This window comes from Protopterus annectens, chromosome 1.part1 (assembly GCF_019279795.1).
Source record: "Protopterus annectens isolate FY-2018-M chromosome 1.part1, PAN1.0, whole genome shotgun sequence".
Lineage (NCBI taxonomy): Eukaryota > Metazoa > Chordata > Ceratodontiformes > Protopteridae > Protopterus > Protopterus annectens.
Window position 1 is genome coordinate 188,026,274 of NC_056726.1, and position 20,774 is coordinate 188,047,047.

Consider the following 20,774-nt stretch of genomic DNA (forward strand, 5'->3'; position numbering starts at 1 on the left):
CAGGCACTCCAAGTGCAGTTATGATGCTGTAAAGGCATCCTCCAAATCTGCAGCCTCAGGTTCTGTCCTGAGGCGATACTTCTGGGTGAGGCTCCAGCCCTTTCCCATGGATGTGCAAGCCAAACTGCTGCACCACTTGATAATAAGGCTCTTTTTGGCTCAGCTTCTGCAGAGTTCCTTAAATCCCTACAGGAAAAGGGCAAGGAGTTGCAACATTTAAAACATTTGCTAGTCTCCCCTATTCCTAGGTACCATTGGAACTATCCTCAAAGGAAAACTTTTGTTAGGCGGCAGTCATCTCAGTCTACTGCCCCCCAGGCCAAGGGACAAAGACAATCTAGGTAACACTCCACTCCCAGACCATCTTCTTCTTCCACTCCCACTTCCTTTCAGAGGCAGCTTGACCTGGACAGAGCCCCTCCACTGTGACTCAAACCCGTTACCCTCCTCCACTCCCCTGTCCCTCCACCTCACCCTTTCCCTTCCCTCCTGGCGGAAAAATTACCTCAGAGGCTTGGGTCCTCTCCATCATTCAAAAAGGATACTTTATGACTTGGTGGACACTTCCTCCTTTTCAGGGGATACCCCAACCCCTTCCATGTCAGCTTCATCATTTTCCCCCAATTCTGGAAGAGCTCCTAGTTTAGGGCACCATATAAAGGGTGTCTCCAGATCAGACAAACAAGGGTTTTTACTCGAGGATGTTTCTGGTCCCAAGAAATGATGGTAATTGGAGACCAATTCTGGATTTGTCTATCCTAAATCTATTTCTCAAGGTGCCTACATTTGAAATGCTCACCTTGCATCACCTCCTACCCCTCATCCCCTGCCAGGCTTTCATGGTATCCCTGGATCTGAAGGATGCCTACCTTCATATTCCCATTCACCACAGCTACAAGCAATTCTTACGCTTTTCAGTGGGTTCTTTACATTTTCAGTTTTCTGCCTTGCCATTTTCTCTCTCCACAGCTCCCATAGTATTTACAAAGTGCCTAGCTCCAGTTATCACCCACTGCAGAATGCAGGGCATTCAAATATACCCATACCTGCACGATCTCTTGATAGTTCACCAGGACTGTCACACCCTTCGCCATCACCTATGCATGATATTCACAACCCTGACAAACCTAGGGTTCACTCTGAACCAGGAGAAGTCTCACCTGACACCCACTCAAGACCTGGTCTTCTTAGGGTGCAGCATTAAAACTACCAGATGGCAGCCTTCATTCCTTGCCAGAAGATAGAAATCCACCCCCCACTACCTCCAAACACTTTTGTCTCTCCAAACTTTATCAACCAGGGAATTCCTGAGAGTCCTATGCCACATGGCTTCCTTGATATCCATACTTCCTTTGGCAAGGTTGCATAAAGTTCAAGTGGGTGCTGAGGAGTCGATGGAACCAACATCTCCACACTCTGGATGTTCCCCTTCCTCTCCTTCCATGCCTGAAAAAGAACTGAAATGGTGGATTGCAGCTATCACCCTCAATCAGGGTATACCTTTGCAGATCCCTCCACTCTTACAACAAATCTTCACAGATGCTTCAGACCTGGGTTGGGGAGCAGTGTTGCAAAAACCACAACAAACAAAACAAAGTTCAGGGAGAGTGGTCCTCCCTCTGGCAAAGGGACCACATCAGTATGAGAAATGAGGGCCCTTCTAGCATTGCAAACATTACACCAGATTCTCCTACAAGGCACCTTGAAAGTAGTCACAGACAGTGTGACTGTTCTGTGATATATCAATAAGCAGGGGGGGGCAAGCTCCTATCCACTGTGCAGCTTGGCAATTCAGATTTGGTCCCTAGCAGCAAAACTACACATTCACCTACAAAGTAGTGTACATTCCTTTCACAGAGAATGTGATGGCAGAAACTCTCTCAGCATAACCTCTGCACACTTTCACGAATGGTTGCTTTACAGGGAGGTGTTTTTAGATCTTATTCACAAGTGGGGTATTCCTCAGGCAGATCTGTTTGCTTCCTCCCAGAACAGGCAGATGCCTCTGTTTTGCAGAAGGGATCCACATCCACAGGCTTGAAAGGTGGATGCCTTCTCTTTTTCATGGGTGTGGATGTATCTTTATGCCTCCCCCCTTCACACTGATTCAAAAAGTCCTTCTGAAGATTCAGAGGGACAAACCAAAAATCCTGCTGGTGACTCCCTTTTGGCCAAGACAGCATTGTTTTCCCCTACTTCACCTACTAGCCAAGGGCAATCACCACAGATTTACCCCACCAATTCGACCTACTCACACAAGACAGGTGGTCTCTCCTACATTCTCAGGTGTTCAACCTGAGACTCACTCTATCTATGGGTGATAGAGTTCTGATCCCCTTCAGACACATATTCAGAGGACGTACTCAATGTCCTGCAGGAGACCAAGAAACGTAGTACCAGGAGAAATTGTGTCAGAATGGAAAAGAATCTCCAGGTGGTGTCAAAAGAAAAAACAGGACCCTTTTCTTATTCCTCTACCTATGGTCCTTTCTTACTTATGTGACCTTCTTCATTGAGGTCTGACTTAATCTTCTGTTAAGGTATTGTCAGCCATTTCCGCCCGTCTCCCCTTGGTACTTCCTTTGGCATCCAGATTAGAGGTAAAACTTTTCTTGAGAGGGGTCCTCCATATCAGAGCCCCTCGTAAACCGATACCTCCTTAATTTGGGACCTTACGTTTGTCCTTGAAAAACGTCACACTACCTCCATTTGAACTGGCTAACTCAGCATCACTGAAGTGAAGTATGTGGAAAACAGTACTGCTGGTGGGCCTCACGTCTGCCAGGAGGATCTCAGAAATTCAATCCCTGTTGGCTAACCTTCCTTACCTCATCTTCCATAAGAGACCACCAAAGCTCGGACGCCAGGAAAATGTATTTTGATTTTTATTAGAACAACTTGGATAAAACTCCAACGAGAAAGAAACTCCAAACAGGAAAACAGTTACTCTGGTTAAGCGCTTTCATCTGCAAGGCAACAGACTTCCTCAGAACCAGGCATACTGATTAGATAAACCTATTTAAAAACATTTTAGTGCCAAAAATAATTAATTGACTTAAAGGGCTATGAACATTTCCTGAAAAGGAATCTTCAGTTACATAATGTTAATTTTGTATGTACAGTACTTCTAGTGGCTTGTTGAATACACATAGTGTCTTAAATATATGTGTCAATAGTACCAACCAACATGATATAAATACTTATTTGATGGTTCATAATAAATATAAGAACTAATATGACATAAAATTAAAATTAAAAATGCTCAAAATGCTTATATGTACATACAATAAATACAATAAATCAAGCTCCTTGTATTTAAATACATACAATATTGAAAAATTATTAAAAAATATATACCTATGTCTAATGCAGTCCTATACCATAATCAAATGTGTGTCTTAAAATTCATTACTACATAAATACAAATATGTTGATAATCAAATAATGTGACACTAAAATACTTGTAATTTACTAATAAAATACCTATAAAATGTCCGATCAGATGTAAGGTAAATAATATACTATATACAAGGTGTGTCAATCCAACTGTAAGAAGGGTTTGATACTTATAAAATCATTTAGCCCAGGGCTAGTTGTGGCATCACATAAAATCTGCCATCTACTTTCCAACATAGCCAAATGAACTTTCCAATTACCTCCACTGGTAACAGCTTCTGTTTGGTCAATAATTGTAAATAAAAAACTATGTGAGGGGCCTTTGTCAGAAATATGTTTACTAAGAGCGTTGTTATTGTCTTTCCTTTTTATCTTGTATAAATGTTCGTATATCATAGTTTTAAACTTCCTTTCGGTCTTACCTATATAGTAAGCCGAACAGGATATGCATGTTGCTAGGTAGACAACCCTCTCCCTTTTCTACCCCTCAACAGTCCTTTTCCAGGAATCAAAGAGGAAGCAAGAAAATTGTGGTTCCTTAAGTACCAGGGTTCTTTCCAGGATTCACACGGGGATATTTTACCAAGAGGCGAGAGGGGTTGTCATATACATTTACACTTAAACAGTTACAGTAGTGCATGTACATGTCTCTTCTCTCCAGTAAGACACACTGTGCATACATTTCAAACACGAGCACTTTGCAAATAACTTTTCTGCATAAATGTCTGTACAAATCAGTTTGATAGCACTAGCATCGTGTGACATACAGTTCTAATTTGTAATACAAGCATCTTGCATAAATCAGTTTGATATTTACAAATTACATACAATTATTTACAAAGTTCCAGCTAGCTGTGTTGGCAGTACCTCCTTTCATCACACTCACCATAACTATGCATCTGTGTTATCCATTTTTGTTCTTCCTAAACTCCCCTCCCTCCTTCCCCCTTCCTTTCATCTTCTGGAGTGACCTTGTGGATATTGTGCAACCCTTTGTTCCAGGTTTGAGCCCCAGCTCTCTCTCTCCCTTTTTATTGTTACATGTTAAGGACTTCAAACTCGACCTGAGGAACATCTAGTTGACTGGGGCATTATGAGTAGATGGAGGAGTTTGTGAGTTGGATGAGAGAGAGTCTAGTGTATGCAGTTGAGTCATATCTGAGGTTGGATCTGATAGCCAGTTGTTGAGTAAGAATGAAAATGGGACAACACAGATGCATAGTTATAGTGAGTACATAACTTTAATTTATCCGTCAGGGTTAATTTATGGTATGGAAATCCTTCCCCTCTTCTCATCTCCGATCTTCTTTAACCTCCTCCAGAACAACTTCCTAAATTTTCTGGAGTTCTGCAGGATCTGCTGGTTCAGGGTGCTATTTAACCCATTCCAATATCCCAAAGAGGAACAGGGTTTTACTTCAGAATGTTTGATTCCCAGAAAAGAAGGATCCTGGAGATTGGACCCTTCCTTTCTAAATACCTTTAACTATTTCTTCTCTTTGGATGCTTTCACTCCAGACTGTGTTATACCTCTTAATTCCACAAGCTTTTCTGGTCTGTCTAGATCAAAAAGACACCCATCTTCATATTCCCAGTCACACACTAGTCAGGAAGTTTTTACATTTCTCTGTTTCTTCTCATTTTCAGTTCTGTGCTTTGGCCTTTGGACTTTCTATGGCCCCAGGGATGTTCACCAAATGTCCAACTCCTGTTGTACCCTTTTGCAGGCTTCAGGGAATTCAGATATTCCCATATCTGGATGATTTGTTTCTTCAGACTCCCTATCAGTTCAGGCTTTTACAGGATCTGAACTTTGTCATGCTCCTTTCTGTGTAGTCTGGGATTCACCATCAGTCTCAGGAAGGCCAGTCTGCCTCCTTTCAAAGCATTCAAGTGTATTGTCTTCTCTTCTTCCTTCCAAAGTTCTGTCTCTGACAACCTGCTTTCCAGTCTCTGCTTCCCATTTCTCTCATTTCTGCAAAGGAATTTCTCCGAATCCTGAGATTCATGGCAGCTAGCACTCCCATACTTCTCTTTGCCACGCTTCACATGAGGAAACTTCAGTGGTACCCAAAGACAGTTTGTCTCCAGCATTGTCACTCACTAGTTTCCATTTCCCTTACTTTCTTTTCTCAAACTTGAGTTGCACTGGTGAATTCAGCAGATCTCCTTCAGTCCGGCACTACCTTTTCAGACTCTTACCCCTGCTCAGGAGCTGTTCTCAGAGTCATCTGATCTGGGGTAGGCAGCCTATTCCAACAATCTGAGGATACAGTGTCTGTTGTCCCTTCTTCAGGGGACAGACCACATAAACATAAAATAAATGAGGGTGCTTATTCTTACTCTTCAGGCCTTCCATTAATTTTGGTCTCCAGGCCCTTTATAGATCTTTACAGACAGCACCACAGTCATGTGGTACATCATCAAACAGAGACGCAAGGTTTTATCTTCTTTGCAGACTAGCCCTTCAGGCCTGAGATTTGGCTATCCACCATCGGGTAACAATTCAGGCAGTCTACATCCCTGCAGAACACAGTTCTGTGGCAGGTCTAGGACACATCCTCACAAATGGATGTTTCATAGAGAGGTGTTTCTGTATATCGTATATAGCTGTGGTATTATTATAGGATCATAGGAGTTCACTAGGCTGTTGACCTGGAGGTCACTTCAAGCCTAGCCATTTCATCCCAATGTAATACCATAGATATGCTAGTCAGTACCCAGGATTGCATTTAGTAATGACTGCCCATGTCCAGTAGGGTTGTAGGCGCTATCCCTGCTAAGAATTTAAGGTACCCCATACACTTGTCCAGGTTCCTTTTGAATCGTGTCATAGAGGTGCTCTGTTTCACTTGAAATGGTAGCCTATTCTAAAAAACATGACGGTCACTGGGAGACAAAGCTGTCCTCCTAGCATGTCCTATTTAAGTCTCAGGCCATATTTAGGTCCCTGGAGTAAGTAGCTGTAGTCCCGTTTGATTTACAAATGTGCAGCAAGTTCATTAGGTTTAGGTCTGAGATTGCTCTGTAAGCCAGACAACTCTCCACTAAGAAGTCTATACAATACAGAGCATAGTGACAGGGATTTTAAGTCAGTCTGTTTAAGGCACATGCTGGAGTCCTTTAATCTTCTTTGTTAGAAACCTCTGAGGTGTGTCCAATTGCTGCAGGTGCTTTGTATTGTACATGCCGAACAGGGCATTATATTCCATTATGGGCCTGATTAGTAGCAAGTATAGAGGGGTTCTCACCTCCTTTGCTCTTGAGGCAATGGCTTTACAAATCAAGTGTGCTTAGTATAAAGCCTTCCTTGCTACAGTAGACACATGGTGGTCAAGGTTAAGGTCTCGGTCTACTTGTGATCCCAGATCCCTTACCACTTCTTGGGTACTTGGGATATTGTTGTTGACTTGATAGTGTGAAGGGACATTGTTCTTGCCGAAGGGAATGATTATGCATTTCTTTGCATTCAGTTTGAGACTGAGACACCAGTCATTGGTCTGTGTAAGACCTTCCTAGAGTATACTAACATTATTTGGGGATTCAGTAATTGCACATAGTTTGCAGTCATCCACAAACATAGATCAGCCACAACCCCTTAGTTTTGGCCTGACCTTCTGAAGTATATACCTAACAGTAGGGGACCCAGCACTGACTTTTGTGGCACCCCACTGGTTACAGGTTTGCTGTTTAATGTGAGGTCACCCACTTTGAAAGTCTGTGTCCTGTTTGTGAGCCAGTTGACAACCCATTTTGCAACAATGGGGTTTACATTCAGTTTGCTAGGTTTGTCGGTAATGCCTGAGTGTGTGATTGTGTCAAAAACCTTTGCCAAGTCGAGGTATGCTTTGTGCATAGATTTGCCCTAGTCAATGGCCCTGGTCACATTTTTGAAGAAATCTGCCAGCGTTAAGCAGGATCTGACCTTGACAAAGCCAAATTGGGTTGGATCCAGGGTTTGGAGGTCACGCAAGTCTTTATTTATGAGGTCCATAATGATACAGTCCATGGCCTTACAGATCAGGCTGGTCAGACTTATGGGTCTATTTACCCGGGCCTGTTGCTAGGCCACCTTTGGGGGGGGGGTAACTGTTGCTGTTCTCCATTCCGCAGGAACAAAGCCTCTGGTTAGGCTGTGATTGAAAAGGGTACTTAGTGGTAATGCTAGTTCATGTTTTAGCCTGTTTAGAAGATAGCCTGGGAATACCATCTGGTCCCATAGAGGCTGTGATTTTTGCCTTGGACAAAGCTTTAATAACCTGCTCTTCAGATATGTAGGATGGGGGGGGGCAAGGTTTGTGATACGTTTGGAGGGAATAAGGGAGTGAAATTTTTGCCAAACCTATCCTCTAGCAAGTTTGCCATCTCTGTGGGGTCATTGTGTGTGATACTGTTATTCACTAATTTGGCACATGCTTGGGTCCTACCTTTTAGGCTATATACATAGCTGTAAAAGGCCTTATGGTTATCCTTGGCTGTGCTAAGTTTTTCTGAAAGATCTCCTTAGAAGATTTTACATGTCGTATTTGCCTGGTGAGACTGAGGAGGGTTATTTTATATAGCTGGGACCTCGCATTTGTTTCCCTGGACAACAACGTTTTGCATTTGTTGTAAAGTTTGTTGACATTGCATGTCCACCATGGTAGCTTGTTTTTCTTGTGGCTGTAGCTTGATTCTTTCTGGTACAGCCGAGTCTCGACACTTTTATGCAAGTGATTGTACGGGACTTTAGTGTAAGCTTCTGTGTAGTTGTCTCTTCTAGCTGGGGTCAGGACTTGGAATGCATTTATACCTTCCCCTAGGAGGATATAGTTTGCCTTGGTGAAGTTTTTTTAGTCTAACTTCGCCTTTTGTGAGTTCTGGTGTTAGTGCAAGCTCGAAAGTAACTGATTCTTGGTCAGATTTAACTAATGAGGGTCCGTCAGTTGCAGAAGTGTATCTGTTTGTCTTGTTAGTGAGGACCAGCTGTAGTATGTTTACCCTCTTATCAGGGTATGAACAATTTTTTCCAGGGCATTTGAGTAAACAAAGTCCAGGATATTTTGCACTAGTCAGGACTAGAGTAGGTTTCCCAGTTGATCATGGGATATTTGAAATCCCCCATAACAAAAGTGTTTGGGAATATTTGGGTTGACTTTAGTTTGGTCATGTAGGCTTTGTTCGAATCATGACCCCTGGAAGGGGGATCTATAACTGACTGTGACTTACCCACAGTAATCTGACCTTGGAGTAACTCCATGTAGTTGTCCAAGCTAAGTAGACAGGAGGTGAATTTATCTCTAATATAGATAGAAACACCGCCTCCTTTGGTTCTCACACATTTGTTTTGCAGTCTAAAGGTGTGGAAGGCATTCTAGCCATGCATAGCTGGGGTACTGTCTGAGGCCTTGAACCAGGTTTCTGTGGCTGCACAGGCATCTACATCTTCCAGTGATAGAAATTCTTCCAAGGTGTGTAGTTTTTGGTTTAAGTTCCTAGCCTAACCTTTAGCAGCATGACCCTTATTTTGTTATGACTGATAAATTTCACGTTGGTAAGTTTGTTTTCGAGACCTTGGCTAAAAATGGCACTGTGGGGAGGCAAGAACCTTTGCAGCAGCCAAAAGCGTAGTGGTGCCAGGTGCAAACCATCTCTGGCTAAGCAGCAAGGTTTGTCGACCCTGGCTTCCCAGGCTGACAGAAACTGGATCCCCTTTGAATGACACCAAAAACTAAGTCAGTTATTGAAATTGGTCATTTTTTATTTATACTGTGGCATTGTTCTAGGTGAGGGTAGTTTGCTGCTCAAGGCTAGAAACATACCTGCCCCAGGACACATACTCTGAGAGCTCAATCGTCTCTCTCTCTCTCCATATAGTACAGTGAGGCATATCTCTGGTCATTCACTTCAACATATGAACTATGACAGAGTCATAATGGTACTTGTTGCTGAGAGACCTGAGTGCATGTGTGATCTGACAAATCCTGGCACTGAATAGGAAGCTGACCGTGACTTTGTCCTTGTCCATTCTGGTGAGTGGGACAGCCATGTGTCTCACTATGGAGTCTCCATTGACAAGAAAATGTGGTTTTTGAGTGTTGTGCCTTATGGGCTTGGTAGATGGAACACTGGTGTTACTGTGTGCCTTGGATACTGTGGGAACTGTTAGTTGTAGCAGCCTTGTATTTTGGAGGTCTCTGGTGTTTCAGTAATTTTTTTTGAGAGAACCTCCGCATATGTTGATTTTTGTGTTTGATGCGTACTGTGTGTATGAGTAGTGGTGGGTGGGTGGGTTGACAATTTCTTCAGTGTTATCGTTTTGAGTGCAAAAGAGTAATCCTCAAGTGGATCTTTTTGCCTCCCCTCTGAACATGAAACCTCCTCACTTCTGTTCCATAGCCCCAAGTCCTTTGACTTGGAAGGTAGGTTCTATGTCCTTTTCTTGGAAGAGGATGTTCCTGTATGCTTGCCCCCCTCTTCCTCTACTTTCCAGTGTCCTGTACAAGATCAGGAAGAATTCCTCAAGAATCTTGCTAGTGACTCCCTTTTGGCCTAGACAGCACTGGTTCTCTTCCACTTTCACCAGGCTACGGGCAATCATCACAATTTACCTCACTGGATGTATCTTCTCTCACAAGACAAGGACTCATCATTCACCCTTACTTGTCCACTCTTCATTTGACACTTTGGTTGATAGGATTTTGATCCCATTTAGGCACCACTTTTCTGAGGATGTGCTTAGGGTCCTGTATAAGACCAGAAAACGCACTACCAGAAAATCCTATTTGGTTAAATGGAAGTATTTTCCATTTGGTGTACTAAGCATCACCAAGATCACATCTCACTGTGGGTCCCTTCTTACTTGTGTTAGCTGTTCCATGCTGGCTTATCATACTCTTCTGGTATGGCTCACTTGTCAGCAATCTCTGCTTGTCTGCCCTTGAACCCACCATTGACCTCTTGTTATGGTGTAAAATAATTCCTTAAAGGTGTCCTTCTTATTAGACCTCTAAGAAAACATATCCCTCCCTCTTGGGACCTTAATTTTTGTCTTTGAAAAACTGAATCAGGCTCCTTTTAAGGCTGCCTGTTCTTGTTCTTTCCAACGCTGCACCTAGAAGACTTTTTTTTTTTAGTTGCCCTTACATCAGCCAAAAGAGTTTCTGAACTTCAGGCTCTGATGCTATTCCTCCCTTTTTGAGTTTCCGTAGGGACAGGGTTGCCTCTGCATACTAATCCGTTGTTTATGCCCAAGGTGGTGAACGAGTTGTCTCTTCATCAGTTTACCCAGCTTCCTTCCTTTTTTCCTTCTCTGCAGTCTCTTAGTGAAAAGGTTATTCACACCTTAGATCTTCATAGACACCTTGGGAATTATTTGGATAAGACAAAGGCTAACTGTCAATCTGAACAGCTTTTTGTTTCCTTCATACAAGGACATTGGGTTTGGGAGTTTGTAAGCAAACCATTTTGTTTTTCATTATTCTTTTCATGGAAACAGCTTTTCATTTGAGACTGGGCTCATTCTACAAGGACAGCGGCCTCTTCTGCTGCTTCTTCAAGGGTTTGGATACTAGATTCATTCTTGAATCCTCCCATCTGAGGGCCAGCCATCTGCCAAGAAGGAGGACAAAAAAGTCAGGCCCGATGCTGCTGCTGTCCAGGCTCCCCTGGACATCTCTCTAGATGTTAGTGGGGCCCTAAAGGCAGTCCAGTGCATTTTTTAGATTCCTATGCAGTAACCCCATCGGTGGCCGGCATTGATCTGAAGTCTCGCATGTTTTTCAAGTGCACATCTCACAGAAAAAGAAACAGAAGACACCATATTTCTTGTGTCGTAAAGGATCCCTAGTGTAAATGGCAAGATTTCACTCAGGGTTTGTTTAATGGTCTGATGGCCTTGAAGCCTCCTCAAGGGGTCTCTGTTCCTGATCCCCATGTCTTCCACTCCTTTTAAGAGGCCTAGGGAATTGGATTCTTCAGATGAGGATTTGGACTCTGTGGAGGAAGTCCTGGCCTATTCTTCCCTAATTCCTTCTCCCCAGACTGCAGTTTGGAAGAAGAGGATTCTGAGTCCAGACTCCCCCTTGAAAGAGTGGTCCTTTTTTGGATACTTTTGCCCACATGATGAAATATTTCAAGTTGGATGTTCCCAGATTTGTGATATTCAAAAGAGGTATTGTGAGCTGCTGCAAATGGAGTCTCCCAAGCCATCAGCTGCAGCTCCTGTAACACCTGACTCTCAGCCTCCTGCACCGAAGAAGCCTGATAGATTCTACAAAGTACCTGAGGATAAGTGCCCTTCTGCTGATCATTCAGTGCTCTTGTTTTTTTTCTGACAAACCCTGTAAGTTGCTGCCATCTAAGCTACTTTTTCTAATAAGGATGGTAGGGCTATGGAAATGATGGGCAAAAAGGTTTATACTGCTTTCCACCTTGTCCTTTAAGGCTATTAACTATCAGACTTGTACGAGCAGGCATGCTTTGGCTCTTCTTTCCTAAGTTTCTAAAGTGGTATCTGAACTTCCTGATTCTGAAAAGAAAGCTTCTGCCCTTTCATTGTTAGGATCCACTTTGTAAGTTGCCTGTCACTCAGCAAAGTGCAGTTATGATGTAGATGATGCCTCTTCAGAAGTGCTGCCCTTGGTTCAGTGGTGAGTCACTATTCCTGGTGAAGTCTTCAAGCCTTGCCTGATGATATCAAGGCCAAACTTTTGGATGCTTCTCTAGATAACAGATGTGTCTTTGGGACTGCTACTGCTGACTTATTTGAGTCTCTTCAGGATAAGGGAAGGGCCTAACAGGAACTCAAGCACATTTTTGTTTCCCCTCTTCCTGAGTTTCAGAGGAACTATCATTCAAAGTCCCCAAGGGTGAAAAGGTTTCTAGGCACATTCTTCCTGCTAAGACTACTCAGACTTCCTCCTCCCAGAAACCTTCTTTTCAGTATAAACCGGGTTCTATTTGACATTTGGCCTTCCCTTTCCCTCGGCCAGGTCCGCTCGTCTGTCCACCTCTCCCTGTCTCTCATAAATTGGCATCAGATCACCTCAGAATTTTGGGCTCCGTCCATCATCTGTCAGGGATTTTTCATGGTTTCGGAAGTCCCTTTCTCCATTTTCAGGCATTCTTTGACCTCCTCGGGAGCAGTTTCTTCATTTCCCAGATGATCTACAGTTCCTTTTGGATCAGGGCACCATTCAGCTCATTCTTCCCACCCAGGTGGGGAAAGGGTTTTAATTTAAAGATATTTTTGGTTCCCCAGAAGGCGGGTACATGACCTATTTTGCATTTTTCCCTGTTACTTTCTCAAGATCCATTCTTTTTGGATGTTCTCTCTTCAGACATCATTTCTTCTTCTGCTTCCCCAGGTCTTTCTAGTGTCTTTGGATCTCAAGGATGCATCCATTCACGCCCCTTTTTCAGGAAATGTTTACGTTTGTCTCTCTCTCTTGCATTTTCAGTTCTTTGCCTTGCCTTTTTGCCTTTTTACTACCTCAAGGGTATTCACCAAGTGCCTCATTCCTGTCATTGATTTTTGCAGGCCTCTGGTTGTGCAGATCTGTACAATTTGCTTATTCAAACTTTTTTTCTTCTAGCAGTCTGTTAAAGGATCTCCAGTTTACCACTTGTATTTTGCACAGTCTGGGGTTCACTATAAATCTCCAAAAATCAGTTTTGCTGCCCTCCCAGGATTTATTTTTTTTATTTATTTTACATTTGTTGACCGGGCTAGTCTGGCTGGATACATGTCCATTTTCAGCAGAGGCCCGAGGAGAAAAGCTCCACTAATAAACTAAATAGGTAACAAATAACAAAAATGTATACAAAAAAGTATACAAAGCATGCAAGCAAGTAAGGGAACAAAATTAATCTTGTCTTCCTCAGATGCAGGATTCAAACCGTTCCCAGGCTGGCATCTCTTCCTGCCCCCAAGGCTCTGTCTCTGACAGTGTTTTTCCAGTCTCCTCTTCCTCCCCTGTCACAACCAGAGAATTTCTCAAGGTCCTGAGATTCATGGCTTCCACAATTTCCATGCTCCCATTTGACAGGTTTCACATGAAGTTTTAGTGGTACCTCAAATTGGTGTGGCTTCAACTGTCTTCACCCCCTGGAGTTCCCGTATCCTTTACTTCCTTGTCTCAAGCTCGAGCTTCAGTGGTGGATTTATCGACTTTCTCTCAATCCAAGGCTTCCTTTTCAAGGTCCTGTCCCACTCAAGATATTTTCACGGATGCCTCAGACAGGTGATGGTGTGCCTCTTGTGGCCCCTTAATAGTCCAGGGTCTCTGGCCTCCTCATCAGAGATCAGGCCACATCAGTGTAAAAGAGATGAAAGCCCTGCTTCTGGCACTGCAAGTTTTTCATTCTCTTTTCCATCTCGGCCCCCAAAAAGTCTTCAGAAGACAATACCACCGTGATGTGGTACGTCAACAAGCAGGAGTGTATGAGGTCCTGTCTCCTTTTCCAGGTGAGTTGTTCAGGTCTGAGAGGTGGATATCAAGTATCAAGTGACTCTTTCTGCAGTTTACATTATTTCAGAGCAGTATCTAGTGGCCGACTCTTTCTGCAGGTTCATAACATAGGCTCATGAATGGATGTTTAACAGCGATGTGTTCCTGGACGTAATCCATCGGTTGGGTATTCCTTAGGTAGGCCTTTTTGCCTCCTATCTGAACAGACAACTTCCTTTATTCTTTTCCAAGTCCTCTGATTAGGAAAGTGGGCGTCCTATCTTCAGTTTGGAAGGGAATGTTTCTCTATGCCTCCAGCTCCTTTTGAACCTGCTTCTTCAGCTTCCTTGCAACATTGTACTTGGAACACTGCTCTTTAGCTGGCTATTACTTCAGCGAAGAGGGTGTCTGAACTTCAGACTGAAATGGCTATTCCTCCCTTTTAGTTTTTCAGAGACATCAAGTCTCTTCGAGCTAATTCTTTCTTTATGACCAAGGTGGTTAATGAGTTGTCGGTTAATCAGTTTATTCACTTCCTCCTTTTTTCCTTCTGTGTAGTCTGCCAAGTGAGAAGGTTCTTCAGACCTTGGATCTGCATGGACAGCTCGGGTATTTAGATAAACAAAAATCAGTTGATAACCCTGAGCAGCTTTTGTTTCTTTTCATCCCAGGACTTTTGGTCTGGCTGTTTGCAAGCAAACTATCTCATCCTGGATTTCTAAAGCCATTTCTTTTTGTTATTTTCATGGCAAAATTCTTTCTTTGTTAGTAAAGGCACATCCTACTAGGGCAGTTGGCTCCTTTGGTGCCTTTTTCAAAGGTCTGGATATCCATTCCTGAGACTGCTTCTTGGTCCACTGTTCATACTTTCGCTAAACATTTCAAACTGGATGCTGTTTTCAGGGTCAGGGCAGGTTTTGCCAGGGCTATTCTGCATGTGTTTTGTAGAGGGCTTTTCTGTGCCTTCCTCCTGCCAGCCTCCTTCTTAGCTCTTGTACTCTCTCTTATGTAAAGAATCCTGCAACTGTGATATGGAAGAATATAGCACAGCTGTGTAAAATCTTAACAGGACAGTAGATTTCCTTCATCTGATGATGTCAATTTTCATTCATTCCTCAGCAAATGGGTTCGGATCTGACACTCAGATCTGACTTGGCCGTTTTTTTACAGCTCATGGATACTGGAAACTCTCAAGCTTGTCCCTTACCCGTAATGCTGTATCCCTACCATACCTCAAACTCTCAAGCTCGTCCATTACCCTTAATGCTGTAGTCCCCTACCATACCTCTGCTCTCTTTTGCCATCTTTGTGTAAAGATGTGGTTGCTGTGAGCACTCAAGCTTTAGTGGTTTTTCTGCTTAGATATGTGAACAAATTATTTCTTTCACTATATTTATCCTTGGTATCTATATACATTAATTTCTCCCTTATCCTACACTTGTCATAATGTAATTTAATTTGAGTACCATTGCTGGTATTTTTCTCTTAACATTACCTTTACTCTTGTGGACATTATTCTGCATTTTTTTTTTAAGATGGCTGAAAAACTTTCCAGCTTTAAAAAATTTAAGTAGTGTGGTCATAAGACCCCTCTGTCTGATGCTTATGACTCCTGTGTTTATTGCTTGGGCCCAGCACACTTAAAGGTGTCGTGCGACATTTGCAAAGCTTTTAATGCGAGGACCTTAGTGGATTGGAAAAAACAGCTTTTTTTGAAAGGTCTTATACACATGACCTTCTCGGAATCATTATCTGGAGCTCAGATCTCCAACTCTGACAAAAAGAAGCCTGAAAACCCGGAAAGCATCTGTCAGACCCTTCTGGATCCTCCACTCAGTCTTCTGATCCTACCATAGAGTCAGCCCGTAAAGTATCCTAATGGTTGTATCCGAAGGTTTAATTTTCGGATCTGTCTGCATCAGATGCCCGATCTGTTTCATTGGCACCAAAACCACTCCCTTGCACTTGGTATGAGTCCTCCCTGGTCCCTGTCCATTTCAGACTGCTATCACCTTTTTTAGAGAGGCACCACTGTTCTAAGTCCCATTCACTGGCCTCCTCTTCCAATTCTTCCAGGAGCCTGACAGAAGCAGATGTGGACAGAATGACAAGGAAGTTTTTGTCAACACAGATTCAGATGGGAGTTCTCCCGGCTCATACCCTTCCAGGTCCAGAGACCTTTACCAGTGCTACTCCATCTATCTTGGCTCCTTCTCTGATATGACCCTTGGCTTCAGAGCCCTTGGATTCGAGTCTTTTGGAACCATCTATAGGATATGAGGATTGTTGTATCTTTGGCTCCGATACATTCTCTGAGTGCATTGGCTCCAAGTGTGTTGGAGCCAGATGACTCTGAGTCGTAGAGTTGTTGCTAAGTCCGAGATGTTAGTTGACTATGAAGTTGTCTGAGCTCTCTCTGCCCCTCAGAGCCTCAACATTGGATAGCTTGGCTCCGACTTCTGCCTCAGGTGGGCTGCCTTCGGTTCAGAGGGAGCTGACAGTCTGGAAGCATGTCTTATTTTCTCCATCAGCATCGTTCGCCCTGGAGTGCTGTGCCTTTGAGGCGGTGGAGGGAATGTTCCCTGCTTATGGAGGACGGATTTTGAAAGCGTGTATATGCTTCAGCGACCTTTGCAGTCAGGTTGCTGAATTATTTGGCACACTTCACCAGACTTCAGAGGGACTTGATTAAAGAACTTTCCAAATCCCTCTCTGGGACCAGTTCTGCGGCACAGAGCTGTATTGCTTCACAGTTCACTTGACCTACAGTCTATCACAAATTTGTCCATGAGGCTCATTTCACATGCAGCTGAAGAGGTCCTGGTGGTGCTAGGATCCTGTCTGGGCAGTCATCATTAAATGCAGTCATGGTTATTGACTAGTACCTCTATGTTATTACATTGAGTTCAAATGGCTAGGCTTAAAATGACCTCTAGGTCGATAGCCTAGTAATCTCCTATGATCCTATTGTACCTCAAGGGTGGCAGGGTCAGACATTTCCATTAGGAGAGTTGACTGAATGCACCTATGATTTTCCTGAACCCTTCAAATCCTCCTTCGTCACTGCACCCTTTGATGGAAGTTCTTTGTTTGGACGTACTCTCCAGGTGTGAGCAAGATGGCAAGACCCGGTCTGTAGTGGACATGCGTTTTTTTTTTTTTTTTTTTTTTTTTTTTGACTCCTCAAGGGACCTTCTCTAGGAATCAATGAGTTGGTTGAAAAATGTGGTTTACAAAGTCCCAGGGTCCTTTCCATGATCCATGTGGAGATACCCAAAGCAGAAGATGCCACCTGTGTGAAAGAGGAGGCCCACAGAACTAGGGCTCCAGAGATTCTTTCTCTGACAGACTCTGCAAGTGCTTCTGAAAGAGAGACCCCAATTGTCCACCTCTGGAGACAGTCTGGGTTAGTCTTTCCATACACCAGAGAGCCTAGCTAGATATTGCAAAAGATACATGGGTGCAGAGGAATATTTCCAGAGGTTATATAATTCCCTTTTCCCTACCGTCATTGTTCCACCCAGAGGAAAGCAGCAGCTCTAGAAATAAAAAGCTACCAGAAAAAAACGAGTCTTCCAAGAGGTTTCCCAAGACCAGAAAGAATCCGGAACTCACTCAAGATTACTGCCAAAGAAAACGGGACTGGAAACCAAATTTGGATTTCAGCAATCTGAACAAATCTGTTCAATATGCAAAGTTTTGGATGGTCACGGTTCACTCCATTTTGCCTTTCCTGCACAAGGACGACTGGATGGATCAACAGATCTTTAGGATGTGTATTATCACATAAAAATGAACAGACAATTCAGGAGATACCTCCGCTTCTGGCTTGGGAGCCAGTCATTACCAATTCTGAACACTGCCCTTTGGCCTGACCATAGCCTCCCTTGGCGTTCACCAAGTGGCATGGTAGTAGTAGCAGCTCACTTGAGACTGCTGGGATTCTGGATGTTACTGCACTTGGATGACTGGCTCATAAATACTATGACTAGGTATCTTCTGATAAAAGCATGAGACTATGTACTCCAGATTTGCTCTCATCTAGGAATTGCCATCAATCACAACAAATCTCAGCTAGAACCATCTCAGACACTGGAGTTCACAGGGGCCTTGTTCAGTACAGTATCAGTAACAGACTCCCTTCCCTTACCAAGGATAAAAACTATCGGATTTCAAGTCAAAAAGATAATTCAGAATTCTTCTGTATCAGCTCAGTTGATTCTACAAGCCTTGGGGTCAGTGTTCACTGAGTTCTAGTTCTGCTAGCAAGATACCATATGAGAATTCTTCAATGGACCTTAGCAACTCAGTGGTCCATTCTACACCAACCTTTGTCCACCCAGATCAGAATAACTCAGGCATGCAAAAAGTACTTCTAGTGGTGGATTTACTCAAATCAGATATTACAAGGCCATCCGTTCATTTTTCCTCATCCCAAGGCTGTAGTGACCACTGATGCTTTTTAAATGGGGGGGACTTTTTAGGAAAGACGATCCACGGCACTTGGTCCCCTGAAGAGGCCAACGCACATATCAGTGTACTGGAAGGGACAACAGTACTCCTAGCATTGCAGGCCTTTCAAGACTCTCTTCCTTCTGAGACTATTGAAATTCAGGCGGGCAATACATCAGTGGTGTGGTGCATCAGCAAACAAGGGCTTACCCCTTGTGTCAAGAAGCTTTGAGAGTGCAGCAGTGGGTAATTTCATGCAGTCAATTTCTGTTAGCACACATTTCAAGGATATCCAGTGTTTTAGCTGACAAGTTGAGCAGGTCCATTTTATTGCCCAATGAGAGGTCTCTCAGTATCTGAATTGTGCAAAAGATATTCTGCCAATGGGGCCAATCTTGGTGTGACCTCTGCATCTCCCCTCAGCAACAGATGCAGCAGGTTATTTGTCCTGATCCCCCCACCGGAGAAATCACTGAGAGATGCTGTCCTCTACAACTGTCTCCTTTATGCGTATCCTCTAACCCCCCCCCCAATCCCCAAGTTTCTCCAGAAAGCATCTTGATTGAAGAGCAAAGTCCTCCTCATTGCCCTTATTGGCCTCATCAGTTATGGTTCCCCTTTCTTTGGCCTTGTCTAGTTCACCGCCAATGGATTCTGGATTTAATTCCAGACCTCCTATCTCACCTGACAGACATGACTCACCCAGACATTTTAGGCCTGAAGCTGACCGCATGGTTTCTGCACTTCCATTGATAGCCAGACAAACCCACGCTTCCCTCCCCTGTCTTTTATCTTCCCATAACGTTTCCACTAGGAAGATTTACAGAAGTAAATGGAAGAGATTTGCTTTTTCAGCACATCAGAAAGACACTGACACTTTTTCACCACTAATACATAAAGTTTTTAAGTTTTTGGCTACAATTTTTAATGACTGGGCTAGTTCCTCAACTATTAAAGTACAACTAGCTGCCATTTCTAATTTTCGTTTGAGTAGTTCATTCCACCTTAGCTTCTTCAAAAATTTCTAAGGCCTTTATAAGGGATACCCTTCTTCTGAGACCACCCTTGAAAAATCCAACTCCACCATGGGATTTGAATTTACTTTTACAAGCTTTGACTCAAATCTCCTTTTGAACCTTCAGCAAAATGTGAACTAAAGTTTTTAAATTGCAAAACTACTGTCTTGATAGCTATAACCTCTGCTCAGAGTCTCTGAACTTCAAGCCTTGTCCTCTAAGCCTCCTTATGTAATATTTCATAGAGACAGGGTAATGCCATGAACCAATCCATCCTTCCTTGCTAAGGTGGTGTCAGAATCCAGCATCAGTCTGTTAATCTTGCCGTTTTCTTTTCAAATTTCATGAACAAAGGATAATACATGATCTGATGTCAATTTTCATTCCTTCGTCAACAGTTGGGCTTGGATCCAACCTCTGATCTGACTCAGCCATTACTTTCTCTCATGGCCACTAAAAAGCTTTCGAGCTCCTCCTTTACCAGTAATGCACCAGCCTCTAACATACTTCACATCTGTTTGCCGTTTTCCCATTTGGACGTGGTCACTTTGAACTGTTGACCATTTTAGTAGAGTGTGAAGATAAGTTTCTCTTAAAATCTTACTTTTCCTATCACTAATACCTCCATTTTACATGTTTTTTTTTAGTTTAATTACAATTACCATTGCTTGTATTTTTTTGTCTTTTTTTTCCTTTAAAAAAAACCCACTAAATTTTATTTTGTTTTTTTTTGTTAAAAATGTCTGAAAAGGGTCTTTCTGGCTGTAAAAAGTTCCAGAACTGTGGGCACAAGTTGCCTCTCTCTCAGGTTAGCATGCACGCTTTGTGTGTCTATTTGGCCCAGACCATGTACAGGTAGATTGCTCCTTCTGCAAGGCCTTCATCCCATTAGCAGTTGCAGACAGGAAAACTAAGTTAATTCTGAAAGGACTGTTACCTTCTTCCTTTACAGAGGATATTTCTGGGGCTCATCCCCCCCCCCAAACCTAAGCTTAAGAAGCCTTTGGCTAAACCTTCAGGACCTTCCGGATCTTCTTCTCCCTTGTCACATCCTACCAAGAAACCATTTCAGAAGAAGAAAAAAAAAAAAAACAGGTCAGATCTGAAGACTACTTCAGCTGCGCTGGCTTCGGAGTCAAAATAGCTTCCTCAGATGTTAGCTTTTCAGATCTGAAGCTTTTGCCCCGTACCAGGTATTTCCCTTCCATTGACCCGGTACCCTCTAGTGTACCCTCCCCATATCTTGAGTCCCACAGGCAATCTAGGGTCCCCATCGGTAACCTCTTCTCATTCTTCCAGATGTCTGACTGAAGCTGATGTGGACAGAATGCCAAAATTTCTCTCCGTGCAAATACAGTTCCCTCAGCTCCTACCCATTCAGGTCAGGAAGTCCTTGTTTGTACTACTCTGCTAATCTCGGCACCTACTCTGATCTGACCTATCTTTTTGGAGCCCTTGGATCCAAGTCTTCTGAGACCAT

General features: G+C 43.2%; 1 protein-coding gene across 1 annotated transcript in view; it reads left to right on the forward strand.

The window, feature by feature from the left end:
* The window catches only part of TTK (TTK protein kinase), a gene marked incomplete at its 5' end in the record, with an annotated part of 1,887,454 nt that overhangs the window by 1,842,006 nt on the left and 24,674 nt on the right, over window positions 1–20,774 (forward strand).